General features: G+C 57.1%; 1 protein-coding gene across 1 annotated transcript in view; it reads right to left on the bottom strand.

Annotated features, from left to right (window-relative positions):
• The window catches only part of COL8A2 (collagen type VIII alpha 2 chain), a 31016-nt gene extending 18266 nt beyond the window's left edge, over positions 1 to 12750 (bottom strand). Inside the window, exon 1 of the mRNA XM_059488864.1 lies at positions 12687 to 12750. The gene's annotated coding sequence lies outside the window, so the exon portion shown is untranslated. The remainder of the gene's footprint in view (positions 1 to 12686) is intronic.
• Between the last annotated feature and the right edge of the window lie 11136 nt (positions 12751 to 23886).

Here is a 23886-nt window from a genome sequence, read left to right on the forward strand (position 1 = left end):
GTGGAAACTCTGACAAGACACTCCCATATCCCACGCTCCTGTCTGGCACAGCCCCGTGCTCCTGGCTGGATTTCAGAATTCCCCTGTGCCCTGTAATCCCCATTTTAGGGGCCATCCTCTCTGCCAGGCTGTGCTCCTGAGGCCCTGCAGCACCATCAGGCTTCCATGCCCCCATCCCAATGGACAACCCCCATGTGCCTTTCCATTGGGACAGCTGTGAGTTGTGCAAAATCAAGCTGATTTTTTCCCAGAATTTTGTTTGGAAATAATTTGCCTGACGCCGTCACAAGATGTTTCACCATTGCTGAATAAGCTGCTTTGATTTTTCAATTTGAAATTTCTACTTTTTTTTTTAATTTTTTTTTTTTTTAAGTTTCCACATTTCCTTTGTCTTGGAGTCGACAGCCTCACAGGGAATTCCAGTGGCCCTGCTTTCCTGAGGATTACACCAAACCCTCATGCCATGGGAGCCTGTGCAGAGGCAGCAGAATCCCACAGGACAGCACTGCTCCTGGACAGCTGGGTGATGTGTCCTGGGGACCATGAGGTGCCACTCAGTGTCCCCACGTTCACCATCTTTGTCATTAACCCCCTTTCGATATCATTTATCATCACAGTGCCATGACCACAAGGCCACACTTTCCTTTCCAGGCTCCCAATTTCCAGTTCAACCAAGCATCCCATTGAATTTGCTCCAAAAGGTTCCAGATCACCCCCTAACCTGGACCCACACACCCAAAATTGTGCTCATTTCTCACTGCTCTTCTCCTCCCAGTGTGACACCATCGGGCAGCTCTGCCCTGCCCAGGGCACCCAGCACCTGCAGAGCAGCCAGCCCACAGGGAAATGGTGTGGATTTCATGTGTCCCAGATGATCCCAGAGGAAAAACCACTTCTGGATGGAGGATGGAGAAAGGAGAAGCTGGGACAGCGCTGGGAGCTGGCTAAGAAAGGCCCAGAGGAGCCAGTGACCTTCACAGCTCCAGAGCATCTGCCCTGGGCGTCGCTGTTACCATTGACCCTTTGCCAAGCAAAATTGGGGCCTTGGAGCTCCAGCACTGGTGGAAAGCAGTGCAGAATATCTGGACTATTTTCTTAGCAGGACTCATTTGTTTCTGTTAGGGCCCCTGGCCCTGGATGGACACACAGCCAGTGGCTGTCTCTGTGTCCCTGCAGTGTCCCAGGGGACTGACAATGGGATGGAGCCTGGTCCCTCAGGGTCAGTCCCTGATTTTGCACCCCTGTGGTCCCATCTGCTCCATTCAAATGCTCCCATTCAGAAGCACTGGGGTGCAAAGCTGGACCCTGAACCCAGGGACAGGGAGACATTTATTACAAAACCTTTTGTTTGGGCTTGGAGCTGGAAATACATTCAGCTCACTCTGAGTTCTGCCCCAGGCTGTGTCATGTGGGAGCCTCCCTCGGTCCCCACTCGGGACCCACTGCCCACGGGGGTGGCACTGCCAGGAGCCCCTGCCTTGGCAAGGGGCACCCACAGGTGCCAGGAGGCTGCCAAGGTGCTCAGGAGGGGCTGGCATGCTTACTGCACCCCAAGGCACCCCAAGTGTTGTGCCAATAATTTCCCCATGTTAGTTGCAGACCCAGAGCTGGGAAAAGATCCAAACCTGGGGGTCAGACCTGATCCAGGGATCAGACCCAACCTGGGGCATGTTGCTGCCTTCTAGGAAGTGGCAGGCACATGGCACTGAGCATCTGCGGCAGGTGCCACGCTGCTGCCACACTGGCCTGGCATTTCTGAGCAATGAAATATGGGGAGAAAATTAAATTGAGATATTCAGCCCATTTTTCTAGAGGACAGTCATTAAAAACCCCGAAAAAACAGAAGAGAAAAGATACCCAAGGAACCCTTCAGCCTTCAGCCTGGAGTTGGTGTGGGAAGAGCACAGGAGAAGCTCTGGAGGCAGGGATGGCAGGAGCAATGCCAGGGGACAGTGAGGTGACAGCTCCCTTTGTGCCCCGAGTGGCTGCAGAACCCACCTAGGACAGCACCAGCCTCAGCCTTGCTACAGAAACCAGGGATGAGCAGAGCTGGCTGTGGCTGCAGGGGTGTCTCAGAGAGACCCGGGGCTCCACAGGATCCCCCCGGGTCCCCCAGGATCCCCCCGGATCCCCCCGGATCCCCCATCCCAGCCGGGGCTCAGCCCGCGCCCGGCACACCCACAGCGGCGTGGCCGCTCCCGGGAGCCTCCCCGCACAAGCCCACGGACATTTTCCACCGCTTTTACAGCGAGAGCATTAAAACGCTGCTTTCCGAAGGCTCGGCACGCTGAAATGTCAGGCCCCGGGTGGAATGGCGGGGGCGCGGCGGGAGCAGGGCTGCGGTCGGGGCTGGGTGCCAGGAACCCCGAACTGTGCTGGCCTTTGCCCCAAAGGGGGCACCGGGGTCTATGGTCAGGGATTGGCACCAGGAACCCCCATCTGTGCTGGCCTTTGCCCCAAAGGGGGCACCAGGGGCTGGGTGCCAGGAACCCCCATCTGTGCTGGCCTTTGCCCCAAAGGGGGCACCAGGGGCTGGGTGCCAGGAACCCCCATCTGTGCTGGCCTTTGCCCCACGGAGGCACCGGGGGCTGTGCTCAGAGCTGGGTGCCAGGAACCCCCATCTAGGAACCCCCATTTGTGCTGGCCTTTGCCCCAGGGGGGCACCCAGCAACCCCGATCTGTGCTGGCTTTTGCCTACAGGGAGGCACCGGGGTCTGCAATCGGGGGTTGGCACCAGGAACCCCCATCTGTGCTGGCCTTTGCCCCAAAGGGGGGCACCCAGGAGTCCCCATCTGTGCTGGCCTTTGCCCCAAAGGGGGCACCAGGGTCTGCAATCGGGGCTTGGCACCAGGAACCCCCATCTGTGCTGGCCTTTGCCCCAAAGGGGGGCACCCAGGAGTCCCCATCTGTGCTGGCCTTTGCCCCAAAGGGGGCACCAGGGTCTGCGGTCGGGGATTGGCACCAGGATCCCCGATCTGTGCTGGCCTTTGCCCCATGGAGCCCCCGGGGGCTGCAGCCGCCTCCATCCCCCGTGAACGGAGAGCCGAGAGCGGCTCGGGGAGCCCTGCCCGGGTGCTGCCCCTGCTCTCTTGGCTCCCGGCGCTGTCTCCTGCCCACTGCCGGGCTCCCTTTGTTGGGAAGTCAGGGCTGCCCCTTCCCACGGCCCCCGCCGGGCTCTGCCAGGGCCGGAGCGTGGCCCCGATGAGCCAATGGAAAGGAAATTCCGTGCAAGGCCAGTGTCCCACAGCCTCCGGGCACTGCTGCCCGCACCGGCCCGGCACGGAGCGGGAGGTGAAGGGGTGAGGTTCGCTCTCCTCCCGGTTCTACAGCAACCAGAGATGGCCAAGGGGCTTTGGAGGCAGCCAATGACCCCTCTGTGCGTGCCCTGGGGATGCTCCCACACCCAGTTCTGTGCCAAACTCATCTCCAGGCGTGGCGGTGTCTGCTCCTCCTTGCTATGGGGCCAGCGAGGGAACAGAGCCCAGCCAGGTCTGTCCCTTTAGGAGGCTGGTGGGAGCAGGGATACATCCCAGCTGGCCAGGGCAGGGTGTCCCAGCCCTGCAGGAGGGGTGGGTGCAGTGGGGCTGGGGATGGGACACAGGGATGGTTGTGCAGGAGCAGCCAGGACGGGGTCGGGAAGCCGGGAGAGCCCCGGGTGTGTCCCTGTGTCAGGGCGGTGGGACTAATTCAGGAGCTTTCAGCACCACCCACAGAGGTGTCCGACGCTTTTATTTATGAACCCGCTGGCTCCTGCGCAGCCCCAGCCTCTCACATGCAGGAAAAAGCGCGTCGGAGCCAAGACAAACAGAGCCAGCAGCATCCCCGCGGGAGGCAGCGCCGGGCGGGCCAAGGATGCTCCGGATGCTGCTGGTGGCCGGAGGTGGCCGAGCTCCGGCAAAACGGCCCCGGGGCCGGGCTCTAGCAGCACGGGCTGCCACGGCATCCACACAGCTGCCCTTGGTGTGCTGGCTGTGCAGGGACGCTTTGGGGATGCCCAAATGATGCCCCCGGTGCAGGGGATGCTGCTGGTGCCCAAAGGCAGAGAGGGATGTGAATTCACACGAGCATCAGGGTGGGATCCAGCCTAAAAGGGCTGCAATCCATCCCTGGATGGATTGCCCCAGCACTGGCTCCAGCCCCCAGCAGCGTGGCAACAACTGGGTTTTTGTCACTGTGTGCCAGGGAATTCAGCAAACCCAGTGCTTCCTGCTGGTCCCAGCCCAGGCTAATCCCATAAGATGCTCTGTCAGCACAGCCAGCAAGGACAGACAGCAGCTCCTGCCCCCTCCTGTCCCCCAAGCACCATCCAGGGGCAAAGCAGTGCCCCAGTGCTCCCAGTGGGCCCAAGGTGGATGCAGACAAAGGCACTGCGAGCGCCAGCTCCAGCTCCAGCTGCTCTGGGGACTCGGCTAATGGGGTCCATTTGCTGGGTAGTTCTTGGAATAACAAATTGTATCATCCAAAAAGGCAAAACCACAAAAGGGGATCGGCTTGCAGCTCAGCTCACAAAAGCCCCTTGTCTGGAGGCCCCCAGCGCCCCCCAATCTCCCAGAGAAAACTCAATTTAACCAAAATAAACAGCACACCCAGCCCTGGGCTCTCACGCTCCACACAAACTGGGGATCAACCCGACCCTGCAGCTGGCAAACGCCACCAGCTGGGCACCTGGCTGTGCCAGGCAGTGCTGGAGCTGCCGCCCACTCCTCTGGAGTGCCATCCGGCCAAAACTGAGCTTGCAGGGCTCTGGCCATGGTGCAGACCCCAGTGCTGCTCCAGCTCCCAGTCCATCCCAGCCACCCTCTCTCTCTGGAGGGAGAGGGCAGGGCTCCTGCAGGAACAGGGAAGATGAAGCCATGGATTTCCTGCAGCAGGATGAAAGATGAGGTTCAACACCTGCCAAACCTTCTAACCCCCCTCTCACCCTGCCAGCTTCCTGGCAGGCTGGAGCCCACTGACCTGGCAGAGGTGGAAGTTTGGAGCAAACAAGGTTCCCAGCATGGCAGGGATGATCCCAGCCTGCAGCAGGACCAGCTGCAGGGCCCCATTGGCCCCTTCTGGTCTCCAGCTCCCACAGGGATGTCCTGTGACTCATCTCATTGCCTCAGGGTCACCCAAGGTGACGAGCTCCTGTTTGCATCCTCAGAGGACACAGCAGCTGAGGTGCTCGCCTGGGTCCTGAACTGGGAGGCTGCAGGAGGGGGAAGGTTGAGGGGAGGGGAGTTACACCCCTTCCCAGTGGGTCAGGTCTCCACAATTATGGGATTTTTGAGCTACTTCTCCTGCTGGGGTTGGAGCCCAGGGACTAACCTGCCTCCAAAGCCAAGAGCCCTCCAGCAGCAGCCCTGCAGAGATCCTGCCTTTGGGAAATGCCCCTACCATGTCCCAGCAGTAGTGGAGGGAGGTTTGTTCCTCCCATGGCTCTGATCTTCACACCTTCTCATGCAAGGCAGGAGCACCAGCTTCCAACCCTTGTCCACACACTGCTTCTGCCCCCAGCCCCAAAAATCACCTGAATTATTGACAATCTGAGCAGTTTGGCCAGATTTAGGACCAGGTTCCACCCCTGGGCCAGCTGCCTCCAGCCAGGGGACTCAGGCAGATGGTCAGTGATGCAGGGACAGCACTGGGATGGGAACGGCCACAGCCACAGCCTCCACAGAGCTTTGGGGACAAAACACCTGCGCTCCCACACCCCTGGGAGCTCAGGACGGATGGCACTGCTGCAGCTCCGTGCCTGGCTGTTCCCAGACGGTCACTCCAGCATCCCTTCCCAGCTGGATGCCCCCAGGATGCCGTGGGCGACCCCGCCGCCGTCACGGCCCATCTGCCGCGGGTAATTCCCGCCTGCCCGGCAGCGCTCTGGCTGCATTCCTGCCCTAAGTACCGCGGATCTGCTGTGCTTTATGAAAAACGAGAAGAATGTTTTAAATGAAATTAATTCTGACGAACCCAAGATTTCATAAAAGCACTGCCCGGGCATGGTTTGGCACAGGCCTGCTCTTGTTCGCTCTAGTGCTTCCCTGGGGGGAGGAAAATACCAGGCTTGGCATAAAATAATTACAGACTCCTCGTACAGCTCAATTTATGGCTGCTGGAGGAGCGCTGGGGTCTTGTCCTGGCCCGTAGCTGATGCTTGGCAATGACCACATCACGTGTGGTCTTTAATGAGTGGCTATGAGAGGTGTGATGGAACAAACCATCAGCACCAACTGTGCCAGGCCTTTGGGGCAGTGCTGGACACCTGAGTGTCCCAAACCAGGCCTTGAGGGGTCAGGTCACGCTGCCACATGAGCTGGCACTTGCCAGCACAGCACAGAGCTGGCAGGGACAGAGTGTGTTCGTGGTGAGGACGTGTCTGTGCCGGCGGTGGGAAGGAGCAAGGGAGGATCGGGAAGCGGGCACGGAGCCACCGGTGCTCGGCACAGCCCCACCAGCTTCCTTGGGATGCAGACAGGGGAACTGCTGTGGCCCTGCCCGCCTTTCCCTTTCATCTCGACTTTAAAAAGCCATTAAATTGAAACCATAAAGGCACCCAAGCCCTGGAGCGGCTCCGCCGTCCCGCTGGCCCCCGTGCCGGGGATGCTCGGCAGGACGCGCGCAGCAGGAGCAGCTCGCAGGCTCTGACCTTGTTATTTATGTAACACAAAGCTCTTTTCCTCTGTTCCTGCACTGCCGTGAGCCAGAGGCTGAGACCCCCACAATGGGACCCTCAGGGGTCTGTGGGCCCTTGGCAATCACTGGGCTTTGGGGTGCTTGAGCTGCTGTGAGGGGCAGGGGGTTGGCCTGGGTCCAGCTGTGGAAGAGGCTCCCCAGGGATGTGATGGAGTCAGAATCCCTGGAAGTGTTCAAAAAACAGATGTGGCACTTCACAGCACGGCTTAGTGGGCATGGGGTGTTTGGTTGAAGGGTGGGCTTGATGATCTTGAAGGGCTTTTCCAACCTTAATGAATCTGTGTGCCTGGTTTGGTGTCTGCCCTTGACCCAAGCTGCCCACCCTGGGGCTGTGGGCTCTGCCCTCCAGGGTTATCAGCTCAGCCCCTACAGGGCCCAAAGAATCTGAAATTAAAGGCAAAGCAAAGACAAAGGTATCGCCACTGTAATCCAAACCCAGGCCCAGGTCAGGATCTGCCTGTGGGTTGTGAGTGCCAGACTGGCAATATCAGGAAATATGAAGAAATAGCAATAAAAGTCGTCTTGTTCTTGTCCGCTGGCTCACAGTACAGGCAACAGAGAGAAATACCTTTCTGCAGTCATTGACAATGCATGTTTCAGGGTGGAAATATGCTTCTCTGGCAAAAGCCCACATATTTAACCCCGGTGGGCACTGGCAGCTCACCCTGCTAGCCCAGAGCAGGGCTTCAGGGAGGGCAGTGGAACTTCCCAGCCTGGCTGGGCACAGCAGCTCAGGAGATGCTGCTCTGGCTGCTGACACGGAGCAGGATGTGAGGGTGATAAGTGCTGAGTGTTGAAATGAAAGCTACAGTGAGAGCAAAGGACCTGCTGCAGCTCTGTGCCGTGCCAAGCCTCCCACTGCCTTATCAGTGCTTCCCTGAGAACATGGCTGTGTTGTCCTGACATTAAATATTCTCCTTGGTGATCCATATCTCCTCCATTTCAGTCACAGCACCCGAATGCTCCAGCCCTGATGCACACCCTGGATTCACACTCCCAGCCTTGGAGCAGAGCCAAAATCTCCAAAGGAAAAATGCAGCCAGAGCTTCCAAGTTTCGTGGAGGAACCATATGATTTTGATGGGAAGCCATAAATCAGTCCCAGGCTCTCTCAGCCTCCGGTAACTTCTTAAAACAAACCTGGGCTGAATTCTGGGCCTTGTAATGAAATCTGAAAGCAGGTGAATTGGCCACAGGGTTTGTGCATCACCACAAATGAGTGCATGGAGCAGCCTCAGATGCCCCGACTGTTCTGAGAGGGTTCCCACAAACGATGAGGCACAACCAAAGCATCTTCCACCTCCTGTGGCATCCAAGGACAGGAGAGGCCTGAGTGCTGCCCAGTCCCTGAGACCTTCCCAGCCCTGGGGGAATGGACACCACCCTGCCAGGACAGCAATGAGATGGGCAGGACCTGCCGCCCTGCCCTGCCAGGAAAACGGGGAAAAGTGCAAATCCTCCTGTGGCTGCAGGGATGGGGCAGCTCCCTGAGGTGGTCTGGCCTCAGGGCCTTAGGTTTCGGCACAAAACAAAGTGAAGGCTCTTATTTGGCTAATGTGCCTCGGAAGAAAGGCTCTATCCTTGTTTGCTCCCACTGCTGCATTGTCTGTGGATAAAGCCAGGGATAGTTCTCATCTGATATGGCAATATCATCTCGCCCATCTGGACAGGGCTCTTTACAAGACCCTGCTTTAGAATTTAGATCCCTGGGAACTTGGAAGGCAGCAGTGAAACAAAACCCTCCACCAGAACAATAAAGAGGCTCTCAGCGACAGCCAGAGCTCTGTGGGGCAGGCACAGGAGCACTGCAGGGTCCCAGGGGTCCAGCATTGCCAGGCTGCTCCAGCGTGCAGCAGGTCTGCAGAAATCTTCTGCTTTGGGGCAGTTCCTGGGGCCACATCCTGCCTGGAGAGGGCAGAACTTGGGCTGGGGATGCTGAAAGAAATAAGGACTCGGGTTTTTGGTGCAAAACAACCAAGCTGGGCAAGGCGTTGCATCGGCCACTGCATCCACAGCAGGTGGACACTGAAGTCCTCTCCTCCTCCCTGACTGCTCCCTGCCAAGCCCTGTCCTGGATGGAGGAGCCTGGAAGAGCCTCTGAGGACAAACATCTCCAGATGGGCCAGCAGGACGGGCTCGGCCCCAGGGAAGGTCACAGAGACCAGACCTGGCTGCTCTGCAGATTTTGGCTGCTGCTGCCGCCTGTGAGCTGGAGCTTCGCTCTGTGAACTTGGCTGACACTGGGGCCAGAGGCCATGGGAGCACTGGGCTGAGGGGACAGCAGACACCCTCACACTGCCACCTTTGGTCCTTTTTGGGACCCATCTCCCACCTGCAGCCCCCAGCCAAGCTCGGGAGCACTGCAGGGATGCAGCAGCCATCAGGAACTGTGGGGTCCCTGCTCCTGGGGTGCTCCTGCAAGAACAGGGCAGGATGTGGCTTTGCTAAAGAGCCCAGCTCCTGCAGCTCTCTGGGGCAGCCCAGCAATGCCCAGGGCTGAGCCAGGCTGTTGGGGAGCAGAGCATCACAATCCCATCCCAGCACCAGGCCAGCGCTGCCCCCCCCGGCCCCTGCAGATGTTTCCCTGAGCGCTGCCATCCCCGCAGCCCTTCCCGGCCGGGATGGATCCCATTGCTTTGATGTGCAGGGTTATGCAGCCAGAGCAGACAGCCCTGGGGAAGAGCCAGGCAGCCAGGGATGTGACTCAGGAGCGGCTCCGGTGACAGGGGGAAAAGGAAAAGCGGTTTATTATGTCTGTGCCGGCGTCCAAGTCGCCAACGCAGGGAAGCAGCTGAGCCCTGAGCAGGAGGGGAGAGCTGGGGGGACGTGGTGTGGGGTGTCACCCCTGCCTCACAGCCCCCCTGAGGGTCCCAATCCCACTGGATTGCTGCAGGACACAGCCAGGTTCCAGCAGCACCCTGCCCTGCTCCCCAAATGTCCCCAGTGGGTCTTTTGCACAGGGAGCCCCTGAGTGCAAAAGAGGGAATGGGCATGTGTCAATGCCATCCCATCTTTGTTAAACCAGATAATTGCCCTCTCTAATTAGCTGTGACTAAAGTGCATGGGGGGCTGGGGATGCTCAGAGTCCAGCAAGTGCCCCACAGTGGGCTTGCACCCTCTCCCAGAGGGAAAAACGTGGGATTGAGAAACTGAGGGAAGACAAATGCAATTTGGTGTCTTTTTATCCCTCCCTCTTCTCAACTATGAGATTTTATTGTCACAGATATTTTCTTCAGTGCAGAGGAATGGAAACTCTGTTCCTTCCTGGGCTGTGGACAAGATGAAATAGGAGACAATGACAGAGGGGTGTGTGGGGACAGACGGACAGACGGGACCGGCCCCATGCCCTCCCCACCGGGTTAATGCCTTTTGCAGGTGCCACTGCCCAAATCCCCTTGATATTGTAGCGGTGTGAGGAGCCTGGCCATGGCATGCAGGGCCTGTGGAGGAGGTTTTGCCTCTCACATCACAGACCCAGGAGCAGACAGAGCATTAAAACCGGGCGGTTTCACCTCCACCTCCCCAGCAGAGGCTGCACCGCACAGCGTCCCGTGATGGATCAGCTCTGAAAACAGCACCCTGCTAATCTGCCTCCCCAGCAGCCATAAAACTGTCTTGCAGTTCCTTCGGGGAGGATTTACAGTGGTTCAAAGCATCCTGGAGCAGCCAGCAGAGGCAGGAGCTCCCCACAGGTGCTGCCCCCACACCTGCGGCACCATGTGGCATTGGGGTGATGCCCCTGCATCTTGGCCCTCAGCCACTCCACTTGATTCCCCCCAAACTAATGCTCCTCAACAGGGACTTGGCAGGCCCCCAGAGCAGCTCAGTGACCCCAGGGTCATGCCTGACCCCAGGAGACCCTCACCAAGGTCCCAGCACCCCCCAAAAAGGCTCCTCTCTGGGCTGCTCCTGTGCCCTGTGCTGAGGGCAAGCAAGGCAGGCTCTGCCCCGATGGGCACAGCTGATCTGTAGCGATGGCTACAGCCTTAGTGACCATCAGTGGAGGGGCAGAACCTCGCCCAGCCATGGGCTCACCAAGAGGTGGCTGCTCACCAGCCCTGGGGCTTTCTGGGCATTTGTGACCCCAGAGAATCCAAACCACAACCCCTGGGCACAGCCCATGCCAGGCCCCTCTGGCACCAGGAATCTTCCAGCACTGGGCACAGGGAATGGGAGCGCTGCCCCTGTGCTCCCCCTGCTCCGTATCCAAGTGGGAAACCAAAAACCCAACGCAAGGCGAGCTGTGCTGAGCCCCTGCCAAGAGCCACGGGCAGAAATATCCTTGATTTCACCAAGGTGTGAATAACTTTTGACACTTCTAGGGCTTATTGCCTTCAAAAAATCCCCCCTCAGTCCCCATTCACACTCGGCAGGACTGTGTTTCATATGAATGGAATATATGAATCACTGCAAAGAATTTAAATGCTTCCCTGTACAAAGAAATGCTCCCTCCCCGCCTCTGTGGCCCGGCTCTGCACAGCCTAAAACAAAGGCATGGCAGGAGACGGGACAAATCCCGATCACCAAACTGCTGCCTCCTCGGACAAGGGCAGCCTGGCCTCTCAGTTTGGCCCAGTGCAGCGGGGCAGAGCCTCCACCACCTATTCCAACCCACAACCAACTGCCCTGGCCGCAGCACTCGTGGTTTCCAAATTCCCAATGAGCCCCTGACAGCTGCTGGATTCACATCTCTGTGTGCTGTTTGCGTTTTGGCTCTGCTCCTGCTTCTAAACCCCAGTTTTCAGATTGGAAGAGGCAAAGAAAATTGCTTTATTGCCATTCCTCTGGCCAATGTGGGAGCTGGGACAATCCACCGCCCCGCTGCTGGGAGATGGGGTCAGTTGGGCTGATGGAAACCAGGCGAGTCTTCCTGCAAGAACCTCTCCCATTTTTTAGCACTTTTGGGTTTTGCTGCTTCTTTTCCCTTCGGGCAGCAGGGCGAGGAGGAAAAATGTAACTGGAAGCCTGGTGCAGCCCTGCAGCGTTTCCAGCTGTGATGTTTCCCCTGGCATCGCTGCCTCGGCTCCACACACGCGGTTGTGTCCAGAGCCCCAGAGGAGTGAGGAAAGCCAAGATGGGGTTCAGGCACCTGGGTTATATTGGTTCCTAAAAGAGCAGGGACAGGACAGCCCCACCACAGCACTGCCCCTGCCCAGGGGGCTCCCAGCCACCAGCCCTGCTGCCAGGTCCGTGTCCTAAATTCGTAGGATCCGGCTCTGAAAGGAGCCGCTTTGTTTCCCAATATCCCTCGCAGACGGATCAAAACTGCATTTTTACAGAAGCAATAAAAATCCCAGGAATTCACCGGCCTTATGATTTATTAAACATGTTCCTTATAGCAAAGCTGCCCATAGATGAGAAATATCTCCGGTAGGTTATTGCCTGGCCTGGGGCTACCGTACAGGGGGGATCTTTCCTGGCTTATTGGGAATGTTCAAAGCCGGAGAACCTGGTAGCTCAGGAGCCAATTAACAGCAACACTCTTAAAAAAAAATAAGCACCTGGTGTTTCCCAAGGTTTTTGTGGAACGCAGTACCCGGGAATGGTGCCGGTACCCGGTGCAGATGTTGGAGCTGCGGGAGGGGACGGGACTCCAGGCAGGGCTGGAGCAGTGAGTGCCAGCAGTGGCTGTCCCAAAGGCCACGGCACTTTCTCCGAAACACTTTTGTTCTCACAAACATTTCCTAACAGCAGAAAGAAGGGGCTGGGCACTGGGAGACGGCAAAGGCTCTGGGGAGGATTCACTGGGAACGGGATGGTCAGAGGAGGGAGAAACGATGAGAAAAGGTGAAGTAGAGGAAAGCGGGCTCAGACCTGCCCGAAAAGGGATGGCTGGAGTGTTCCTCGGGGAAAAGGCATCAGAACAGCGGGACTCGTGACTGGGAAATCCACGGGATCAATTCTTGCCCGAGCCCGGCGCAACCCGCGGGATGCGCAGACGAGCGGCACCGGGAGCGGCACCGGGAGCGGCACCGGGAGCCCTGACCCGTCCCGGCGGAGCGGCGCGGACCTTACCTCAGCTCCCGTCGGCGCGGCGGAGCGGAGCGGAGCGGAGCGGCGGGCACGGGCGGCCGCTGGCGGGAGCGGCGGGCCGGGCCGGGCCGGGCCGGGCACCCCGCGGGGCGGAGCGGGGCGGGCGGGAGGGCGGAGCGGGGCCGGGGGCGCGGGGGATGCCGAGCGGGACGGGGGGATGCCGAGAGAGGGATGCGGAGCGGGATCAGGGGTGCGGGGGATGCGGAGCGGGACCAAAGGTGCGCGGGGTGCGGGGAGCGGGTGCTGCGATTTCTCTCTTTTCCCTCTTTTTTCCTCTCTCCCCTCGGCGGTCCCAGCCCGGCCGCGCTGCTCGTTCCTCGGGCAGGAGGGAGGGAGACTGCGCGCACCGCACCCCGAGAGCGCGGCCCCTCTGCCCCCGCCCCCCCGGCCCCTCCTCGCCACCCCACCCGGGACAGGGGGCCCGGGCACGGCCCCCAGACCCGCCCGCCTTCCCCCGCGCAGGGATGCCCTGTGCCCCGGGATGCTGCTGCCAGCAGGAGCAGCCACAGGGTGGGAAAAGGGCCCCCTCCATGTGCAGAGCCCACCCTGGGATGGGGTGAATGGCCTCCAACCTTCTTTCCCCCTCTTGGCAGCCCAGGGCTGGAGCAGCGTCGCCCCCATGCTCACCCAATGTCCTTTGTGGACACAGGGCCTCAGGAGGACATGATCCCCACTTCTGTGGTGGGGTAACTCTACCACCCTGAAAATCCCGTTGCTCTGGGCACAACAGTGCCAGTGCAGCCGGGTCCTGCGGCCTCGTGTCTTGGCACAGTTTGAAATCACACACACCAGCACAGAGGTGCCCCAGCCCCAGGAGAACGGGATGCCGGCACCTGCCTGTCCCGGGCACCGTGTGCTGCCCATGCCCGGGGCGGAGGAGCCGTGGGCATCCCGCTGGCAGCCGCGTGCCAGGCACAGCCGGGACATGGCCAAGACACAGCGGGGACACCACGGGGACAGAGCGGGGACACCGCGGGGACACAGCGGGGACACAACGGGGACATCACCGGGACACGGCCGGCGCTGCCGCAGCCCCGGGAGCGGGGTGCAGGGCCCCGGTGTGCCCCGCGAGGCAGATTAGGGTTGCTCAGGCAACGGGCACGGAGAAAGCCCGTCGGGATGGAGGCCGCTGGGTGCACAAGGGTGTTTGTTTTCTGTATTAAGCGCCTGAGCAAGGGGGGCATCAGACAGCTAATCCCCCCTCAATGGCTTCCCCCGGAGAGCAGCCGCCGTGGGGCCGGACCCTGCTCCCAGGAATGCTGATGTGCTGTGCCCTGCGTGGGGCTGGGCTCCCCTCGGTGCCCTGAGCGGGCAGGGCTGGGGGTCCGTCCTTTACCAGCGCCCCAGGGCAGGGTGAGCAGCTCAGGGCAGCCCCAAGAGCGGGGCTGAGCCCGGCTGAGCACGCGGTGACTGCTCGGGGGATGGCTGCTGGCAGCAGCTGCTCTGCCACCACCTCAGCACCTCAGCCACAGTGCTCTGGCTCTCCTGCCCACGGCCTTGTGCCACCTGCAGCACCCGGGCACAGGGCAGAGCATTCAGGGGCCTCCGCTGGCACGGCAGCTCCCGCAGAAACGAACCAGCCTTGTTTAACCAGAGCTCTCACTGGCAAAGCATTTCCTCTGCTCGGAGGCTCATTTGCCAGCACAGACATTCCTCTGTCCCACAGATCAAACCATGGGCTGCAGCCTCGCTCGGTGCCGGCCCCTGCTGCCTGTCATCGCTCCTGTGCTGGCTCCTTCCTCCCCAGGATGGAGCCTGGGCTGCACCCCTGGCACCCTGGCCATGCCACCTGGGCTGGGCTGTGCCACTCTGGCTGCTCCTGGCCATGCACAGCCTTCTCCCTGCTGCCCAGCAATGGTCATTTTTGTTCTGGGGTCTTCTAAGCCCTCATTGAGTTCTTTCTTTTCTTTTATAGCTTGTGGAGTCACAGCTGCTTCTGACGGCAGCCCCCTGATGCTCTGGTTTGGGTGCTGGTGCACCTGCTGACTGGTAGAGAGCAAGGAGCTGAAAAATGTGTAGGAATTGAATAAATATTACCAAGCAACACCTGACCCTCAATATTCTTACACTAAAGGTAAAACCCAGCTCTGTACCAGCTGTTGGGAAAAATCCTATGAAATTAGCTCTATTCCAGCCCAAAAGACATCCAGGTGTGAGCTCACAGAGGATGCAGCAATCCCAAGCTGAGCAAGGAAAGAGAACAACTCACCCAGTGCCGTAACTCTGAGTAGCTCATCCAACTTCAAATTTATTTATTTATTTATTTATTTGAGCTAAACAACTGATGCCTCTCAGCACTGCGCCGAGCCACTGCTGATGGCTCTCCTCCCCAGCAGGAGAGGGAAGCCAGGCTTAGAGTGGGATTTAGGGGCTCTGCTGCCTGTATCTCCTGGCAGCTCTGCAGCCACTGCTGTGCCAGGGCTCCACGGTGTCCCCAGGGCTCCGCGGTGTCCCCAGGGCCACACTGAGCCACTGAGAGCTCCCCTGGGCACTGCTGCACCTCAGGGTGCTCCCCAAAATCCCTGTCCCAGCCTTGCAGCGGCTCTGCACAGGAGGAACAAGAGAGAGGCAGGAGACATAATTCAATCTGGGGCTGCAAAATGCCTTAACTTAATTTCGGTGGGTCACGGGCATAATTGAATCAGCCCCGTGCGCCGGAATATCGTTTCCATGTTTCCACAAGGATGGATAATTGTGCTCAGAAAGCCAGCCCTTGGTGCTCCAGTGGGAAAATGTGCCATGGGGAGGTGGGAGGGGGTCAGGAGCTGGGCTGGCAGTGCTGCTGTGCCCGCTCAGGGTGCTGGCATGGGGTGACGAGGGCACACAAAGGGTTGGGGACATCACCCTGCTGTGCCGGCTGTGGTGTGCAGGTGAGAGGTGGCCCGGCCAGGAGGACACCAGGCAGGGAGTGGCAGTGTCAGCAGAGTGCAGGGTGAGCCATGGCTCCGTGTGGAGCGTGGTGCCAGATCCCAGCCTTCGGGAACATTCAGTGATGGATTAAATGCAATCTGACTACCACTGTGGGAGGTTGGAGAGAATTACTTCATACAAATGCACTTCGGAAAGTATTTAGAGTCAAATTTTCAAAAGCCCCTGAACGATTTAAGAGCCAAAATCCCATTTTCCAAAGTCACTTAAACGAGCAAGAAAAGATCAGTTAAGAAAACACGCGAGCAGACGGGGCCTGGAGGGACAGGGCTGCGGTGGCAGCACCACGCCACCATCAGCCACTGCAGCCCTCACTGGGGACACACGAGGATGCATCAGCCTCAGAAAACATCCCTGTGTGTGTCTTTCCAAGGAATCAGCCCGGGATGGGTCAGATTGAAGGCAATTGTCCCGCTGGGGACAGGGACAGCGCCCGGCTCAGCAGCTCCGGGGACATCGGTGCCACCTCCGGCTGCCACCCCGACCCTGGCGGGGCAGGAAGGGTCCCCGGCTGTAACGGGAGAAGGCAGGGCTGCAGCTGGGAACCGCAGGGCTCCTTCCCTTACCCCACAACCGCTGCAGCCTCCTAAAAGCATCTCCAGTTCCCCGCTCAGCATCCTAATGAACCGCAAGGGCAGCTGGGGCCCTTTGAGGCAGCAACCATGGAGACTCAACCCCCCCAAAGAGCAAATCCCAAAGCAATTAGCCTTGCAGGGCCTGGTGGAGGTTCCACATTCCTCGGTGGCTGTAAAGCTCTTTACTGGGATTGTTTTCCTGCGTGAGCCCTGCCCGGGGTACACACGGTGGCTCCGGCTCCCAGCACCTTTGGTGCGCGCCATAAAAAAACGCTCTCACGTTGCCTTTGCTGGGGCTGAACCCGAGCGAGTTTACACACTTCCCCCAATAGAAAGCAAAAAAAAAAAAAAAGGATCTGAGACAGAATTCTTGCTCCAGGATCCTTTACAATTCCTGGAGGACATTTTTGGAAAGGGAAGGGTTGTATTTACTTTGGCAGCTGACTCTGCTTCTATATACATATGCATGGAAAAACTGCACTCACCTACGGTTTCCAGGGCTGCCTTGTCTGCAGAGCACCAGCCCAGGTGGTAGCTGGCGGCCCCTGGCCCTCTGTTTGGAAATGGCACGTGGAATTGGGAGCTGAAGTTTAAATCTCTGCCCAGGGCAGCCCTGGAAGCTGCTGGCACTTCCCAGGAGCGCTGGAGGGGGTGCAGCATCCCCAGAGCTCATCACAGCTCAACAAAACCAGTCAGGATTGTCCCTGTGATGCCCCCATGTGCCCCCATCACCCCCTCCATGGGCATCCCTCCCCACCTGCACCTCCAGCCTTGCCGTGGCTGCTGTGATTAATTCACTGACAGTGGGCTTGGAATAAATCCGCTCGTTGGCACGCTGTAAATTCATCACGTGCTGGGGACGCGCATTCCAGCCCACCATAAACACCCCTGGTAGGAGCTAGTAAATCTGCCTGCAGAGCCGGGGGATGGATGGAGCCCCTGGGTCCAGGGCAGGGCTGGGCTGGCCCCACAGCACCCAGAAAGGAGCTGTCAGGAGCAGCCTCGCTCAGCTGCTGTCACCCTCCCAGCAAAAACGAGAAACCAAAAAAAAAACCCCAAAAAACCAAAAAACCAAACCAAACAAAAAAAAAAAAAAAAAAAAAAAACAAAAAAAAAAACCAAAAAGAAGAGATATAATGTTGCTATGCTAGTCCCACCTGAAGAGTATAAGAAGTAAATTAAGGTTCGCTGGAAGAAGTTGCTGGAAGACGCTGGAAGTGTCCCCCTCCCTGTGCCATTCCTGCCCTGGTGGCTGGGCTGGGTGCTCCCATGGGTGCTGGGGACCCATCCCATGGGATCAGGGTCCTGCAGCCTGTCTGGGACCTGCAGGAGCACACAGAGGAAGTTCAGCTGAGCTGCTGAAACATCCAGGCAGTAAACCAGTTGTAAAACAGAGAGAAAAAAAAAAAAAAAAAAAAAAAAAACAAACCGTTTTATTATCCACCAAACAGCTGCTGCTTCAATTTATGGGGGTCATTCTGTGAGGAGGTCAGAGAATGACCAGGTCTTGGTGGGCTCCAGGCTCCTGGCACTTCCAGCTGTGTTCCTTCAGTCCCCATCCACCCCCAGCACCAGCCTGGCACTGGGGACACTGTGGGCATGGGCAGGGAAGGGCACAGGGTACAGGGAAGGGCACGTGTGGCTTTATCAGCTGCTCTGTTGTTGGAGCTGTCAGCAGGTCGCCCTGGGGAGGGGGTCTGGGGCTCTGCTTGGTGGTGCTGCATCCTGAGGCAGCCCGGGATCCCTGTGCAGGGCCAGGAGGGTGTGAGCAGTGCCAGGGCAGGGCAGGGAGCGGGCACCAGGGCTGGTTCCCATGGCCTTGCCCCGGAGAGGAAGCTGGGGCACAGCTCAGCATCCCTTTCCCAGAGGAAGCCAAGGGCTGGGAGGTGGCACTGCCACAGGATGCAGGTGCCATTCTGGGGGGCTGGGGCAGCTGCAGCACGGAGCTGCGTGGAATTTGTCCCCTCTGGAGAGCTGAATGCAGGGCTGAGGGTCCCTGGGCTGTGTCCCCATGGAGGGATGGGCATCACCAGGGACAGACAGCCATGGGGACGTGCCACACACTGCCCTGCTGCTCCTTTTTCTCGTTCTCCATCCCTTGTGCCCCCTTTGCCCATGCTGGGGTGAGCTGTGAGCTCCACATGGGCTCATTTTGGGGACCCTGGGGTGTGGCTTCTGACAGCGCCAGGGAGGGGGCCCAGGGGTCTGCGCCTGCCCCAGTGCAGCACCACAGCCCAAGAGCTCCCGGCAGCTCCAGCCTCTATGAAATAATTTGTTATTTTAGTTGTAAAACAGTAAGTGGCCCCTTTCCAGGAGGAGAAGGGAAAAGCCAAACGGCCCCAACTCCTGCTAATGAGTGAAGCAGTCAGTCAGCATGGGCAGGACTGGCATGGGAGCAGGACCCGCCTGCCCTGTGCCCCCTGTGAGACCCCTGTGACACCCCTGTGCCCTCTCTGACACCCCTGTGCCCCCTGTGACACCCCTGTGACACCCCTGTGCTCCCTGTGCCCTGTCTGGCACTCCTGTGCCCCCTGTGACACCCTCATGCCCCCTGTAACATCCCTGTGTCGCCTCTGACACCCCTGTGCCCCCTGTGACACCCCCATGCCCTCTCCATTGCCCTGAAGGGCACAAGGGCTGAGCTAATGATTAATTACCAGGGCTGCCACCTCTCAGAGGAGCTGCTGCTCAGGGCCACGCTGTCACAGTGCTGCAGGGACACAGCCTGTCTCACCATGGATCTCATCCCAGGTGCAATGGATGCTCTGTTTCAGAGGTGCCAGGGGAGCTCCAGTGTGCCCAGCACAGCACCAGTGCCCAAACCACTGTCCGCGTGGCTGTCACCAGGATGTCCCCAAGCACAGCAGTGAGGTGACAGCAGCACAGCTTAAGCCAACCAAAGCTGTCACAACCTCACACCCTTCATGCCCCATGTTGGGTGCTGGGACAGGTTTCCCCACCTGAGCTCCAGAGGGGATGGGAAGCCCAGAGGGAGGTGGGGATGGATGAGACTGTGCTGTTCCCTAAGCCAGGGGTGGCTGTCATTTGATTCTTGGCATCTCCCCTGTCCCCAGGGATGGGGACACCTGGAATGGCCCCTCCTGACCCTGTAAGCACAGCCCTGGGGTGCAGCAGGGCCCTGCTCAGGGATTTCACCCCCCAGCAAAAGCACTGCCTGCTCTGAGCGCTGGGTATGGACAAAAAACCCAACTCCCTTTGGCCAGGGTCATTCCCAGGGATTTGACCCCCTAACAGAGGCAGTGACACTCTAAATGCTGGGTATGAACAAAGAACCCAACTCCCTTTGGCCAGGGTCATTCCCAGGGATTTCACCCTTCAGCACAGCCAGTGCTTGCTCTGCGTGTGCACAAAGAACCCAACATCTTTTGGTCAGGATCATTCCCAGGGATTTGACCTCCTAACAGAGGCAGTGCCTGTTCTGAGCACTGGATATGGACAAAGAACCCAACACTCTTTGGCCAGGGTCATTCCCAGGGATTTCACCCCCTAACAGAGCCAGTGACACACTGAGTGCTGGATATGGACAAAGAACCCAACATTCTTTGGCCAGGATCATTCCCAGGGATTTCACCCCTCAGCACAGCCAGTGCCTGCTCTGAGTGCTGGCTATGAACAAAGAACCCAACACTCTTTGCCCAGTGTCATTCCCAGGGATTTCACTCCCTAACAGAGGCACTGCTTGCTCTGAGTGCTGGGTGTGAACAAAGAACCCAACACCCTTTGGCCAGGATCATTCCCAGGGATTTCACCCTTCAGCACAGCCAGTGCCTGCTCTGAGTGCTGGCTATGAACAAAGAACCCAACTCCCTTTGGCCAGGGTCATTCCCAGGGGTCTTGCAGTGACGCTGGGGCACTCCAGGCATCACTCCCAGAGTCTGCCCCAGGCATCACTCCCAAATTCTGCCGTGGAGAGCTCCAGGGCTGGGCAGGCAGCACCCCTCCCGCTGTCGGGTTATAGACTCGAGTCCTCAAAAATGCCAAAAATGCACCGGGAATCAAGGTTGGCCCGAAGAGTTTTGATCTCCCCGCAATTGCTGCGGCGTGGCCGTAAGTGCATCCAGATGGCTCAGACCACACAGACGGGGCTCCCACCGCCACCGTCACCTGCGGCCACCCCGCCTGTCCCCTCGGTCACCCCCGGGGCTGGCGGGATGGGACGAGGGGCAGCGCTCGGGGACACCTCAGGAAATGCATCAAAATAACCCCTTCAAACACCAAACAAAACGGGTTGGAGTGTTTTGATTTCAGAGGTTAACAATGTTAACAGTCTGAGCCTTTGTATGTATGAAGATTATTTTTTTTAAGAAAGAAAGACAAAAAAATAATAGATATCCCTCCAGCTGAAAAATACTTTTGCAAATGGGAGCTAGGACAAGATATTTTTATAGTATCTCCTCATTAACTATAAATCCAATTTTGGTTCTTTTTATTTTTTTTTGTTATGCATTATAATACACATTACTCTCTGTATAATATATATTATAATTCTCTATTCTCTATATAATTTACATTATATTTCTCTATTCTCTATATAATTATATATCATAATATATACATTATTTTCTATATAATATATAAAACATATAAATTATCTATATAATCTCTATTCTCTACATAATTCTCTATATAATAATGTCCCCATTATAATACACACTATTCTCTATATAATATATATTATAATTCTCTGTTCTCTGTATAATTACAATTTACAATATATAAATTATTCTCTATATAATTTCTCTATATGATGTATAAAATATATAAATTATCTATATAATCTCTATTCTCTATATAATTCTCTATATAATAATGTCCCCATTATAATACTATTCTCTATATAATATATATTATAATTCTCTATTCTCTATATAATTATACACACAGCCCAGAGCACCTGGGGATTTGATTTTGACCCCTGGAGCAAGTTGCCAGCTTTGTATGAGGACCTGAAAGCCACAGAGGTTTGAATGGTGTAATAATAAAATTATCACAGGGTGAAAATGTAGATTTTAGGATTTTTGGTATGGGGGTTATGGCGTGTCCAGCCTTTCTTCTTCTTCTTCTTGTTCTCCATTTTCTGCAGTGATGTTGGCACTTTGGGGTTGGTTTAGAGTAGAAGTGCACTGTCTAACACAGGTGATGGGTATTGGGAATTAAGTGTAAATATGTTATACGTAGTTTGTAGTATAAAAGGACAACACAGAGTGCCTGTGGCTGCCCTGCTGAGCAGATCTTGGCTGGGCAGAAAGAAAATTTTATAGATAAGAATTAATAAACAACCTCAAGACAGAAAAGTGAAGAGCAGAGACATCCTGCACATCTCAGGGCAGCAATAAACAACCAAAACCTGAGAACCTCCCGTTGCTGTGCTGGATGTCACAGAGACCTGAGCACTCTGCAGCCACAGAGCAGCTGCTGGAGGTGATGCTGAGCTGTGGCTCAAAACCCCTGGCTCTGTCCCCTTGGCTCCAGCACCGCCGCTGATGGGCTCCTCAGTGTGCCAGGTCCCTGCCTGGCTCTGTCCTCTCACTATTTCAGTGAGCTTTGCTATTGCCAAAACTTCCAAGAGGAGGGAAGATGGTCGTGGTAGTTTGCAGCAGGTGAGAGCTGTGCCTGCAGCAGCTGGGGCAGGGCAAGTCTGGGATTATTTTGGTGCTTTTACTGCATCTCGGAGCTGAGGAGGGACTGATGAAGGGATGGAAGGGTAGGGTTAGGGTTAGGGTAGATGAAGCCTGGCAGACACCCTGGCCTCAAGTTGCTCCCCAGAGATGCTTGGTCCCAGCTCAGTGCATCTGTTCTGGCCCCACCGAGGGCACTGCTGCCCATCCTCCTGCTCCTGCTCCCCAAGATCTGATGAGCAGGTGATGCTGAATCAGACAAAGGCTCATTTTGACCCACCAATCACATTACTCATGCTCAGAGGCACAGTGGGAGCAGGGCTGGTGAGGCAATGCAGGTGCTTGGAGTCAGCCAGGGGTGCTGGAGGGGGCAGAGGGGCACAGACAGGGCTGGGGGTCCCTCCTGCCCATACTGGGGCCCCCAGAGCACCCTGGTGCTGACTCCTGGTCTCATTCCTTTCAGGAGAGGGAATGTGTTTACCCAGAGCTGGCTCCTTAGGGAACAAACCCGCAGTGGCTTTTGTCAAAAAGCATTTCTAGAGAGTTCATAATTTCCTTTCCTGAAAGCCAGCTCCCAGGAAGGAAAACATGTTTTGACCAAAAACTGATGCCCAGTTCTGTGTGTTTAACTGAGAACAGAAGGCACAGTGTCAGCAGTGAGAGTGCTTTGCCCAGCTCTGGTCCTCCAAGGACACCAGGGACAGCGGGTGACCTTGGTCAGGGGACAAGGGACAAGCCCAGTGCCAGCCCAGCTGCCAGCACGGGGCTCAGGTGGTACCAGGGAACCCAGGACATCCCTCTGGCTGTCCAGGATGGCCAGGACCCGGACAGGGGGCTCAGAGACCCTGGCACAGAGCCCAAAACACCTGTGGCTTTGACTATGACCCATGGAGAAAATTACCAACCTTATGAAGATCAGCAAGCCACGACAGTTCAGGTAGAATAATAGTGAAGTTATCGCAGGGTGGAAAAGTAGATTTTGGGGTTTTTAGAATGGGGGTTCAGGAGGCAAAATGGAGGGAACTGGGCATGTCCAGCCTTCCTCCTTCTTCTTCTTGGCCTCCATCTTCTGCTGTGATGGTGGCACTTTTGGATTGGTTTAGAGTAGAAGCTCACTGCCTAACACAGGTGATAGGTATTGGGAAGTTATGGTAAATGATGTACACGTAGTTTTTAGTATAAAAAGATAACAACACTGCCCTGGGGGCAGGCAGAGTGCCTGGAACTGTCCTGCTGGATGGACCTCAGCAGGACAGGAGAAAGAATTTTATAGATAAGGTACAATAAGCAACCTTGAGACCGAGAAATGAGGATCCCTGACTCATTTTTCAAGTGCCAGGCTGGGAAAAGAGAATTTCTAACACATCTCAGGGTCACTCTGAGCAGCTAAAGATCCCAGCACTGGTGGGGATGCTCCCAGCATCCAGCCTGTTCCTCTCCCATCACCTGGAGCAGGTCCTGGTGCCATCCCCATCCCCGCTGGCCTCCTCGCCCCTGGTCTCAGCTGAGCCCCTCGGGCCGGTGCTCCCCCTCCCCTGCCCTGCCCACCAAACCGAGGAAGTCGCAACCGCAGAGCTCTTGAAAGCATTTTTCTGGTGGAGACCACCGGTACTGAGAGATTAAAATTGCTGTTGTTTCTTCCATTACTCAGCTTTCCTGAATTATGGGGTGTAATACTCAGGGAGTGGGAATAATTAGGGGAGAACAATGGCAGGCTTGAAGGCTTAACTACGCCTGTGTGGTACTGCCGGCCAGGCCAGCCTGCTGTCACATTTCTCTGGGCCTCCATTTTCCACAGCCCCTGCCAAGCCCTTTCCACTCCGGTGCCCGCTCCGACTTCCTCATTCCTGGGGCTCTGCTCCCCGGAATGCCCCGGTTAACGCTCGGCTCCCCGGCCCCCAGCACCCACAGCAGGGCTCTGTGCCCTGCCTGGATGGGATGGAGAGCCTGGGGGTGCAGGAGAGTGGGATGGAGGGATGCTGAACCCTGGAGTGAAGGGATGTGGGAGTGGGAGAGGATGGAGGGCTGCGGGAGTGTGGG

This window comes from Ammospiza nelsoni, chromosome 25 (genome assembly GCF_027579445.1).
Source record: "Ammospiza nelsoni isolate bAmmNel1 chromosome 25, bAmmNel1.pri, whole genome shotgun sequence".
In the NCBI taxonomy this organism is placed as follows: Eukaryota; Metazoa; Chordata; class Aves; order Passeriformes; family Passerellidae; genus Ammospiza; species Ammospiza nelsoni.